Below are 619 nucleotides of genomic sequence, written 5' to 3' on the forward strand. Positions count from 1 at the left end.
TGTTTTAAAAATAACTACTCATGTATTTATTATGTGTGTGAACTTTTGGCAGGAAAATTATCGCATCGGAGCTTGCAAAGTCTGATGTAAGTAGAGTGACCTGCTTTTAAAGAGCGCTTTTCCTCTCCACTGTCACTGCATGCATGCTTGGTATGAGGGATTGATGCAAAAACACTATGCATGCAAATGTCCACTGTCGGCACAAGTTCATCTAGGGGAGGTGAATTCTGCATAATCAGAGACTGGATGCAAACTTTTAAGGTTTCTTAAGGAAACTTTTAACCAGTTTGATTGAATGGACTTATTGAGTTGTCTCTGAAAAGTGCCTTGAGATGACGTGAGCTTTTTAACAGAAGTTGTGTGGGTGAGAAGAACCTCTGACACATAATGGTTAACTCAGACTAGTTCATGCAAATGTTTTTCTCCTGCAAACAGGAAAAAAAGGTGAATGATTGCTGAAGGTAAGTAAAAATTAGCCCCATGTTGTTATGCACACTCAATGTGAAAGTGAAGCCAAATATCCCCCCTCCTCACCCTGTAACAGCTGTTTGACGTGCTCAGCTTCTCAATATGGCATTTAATAGATACAAAAGCACTGAGCATGAGAATCGTGCAGCGG

Source organism: Cyprinodon variegatus, unplaced genomic scaffold (assembly GCF_000732505.1).
Source record: "Cyprinodon variegatus isolate N-32 unplaced genomic scaffold, C_variegatus-1.0 Scaffold708, whole genome shotgun sequence".
NCBI classification, from domain to species: Eukaryota; Metazoa; Chordata; class Actinopteri; order Cyprinodontiformes; family Cyprinodontidae; genus Cyprinodon; species Cyprinodon variegatus.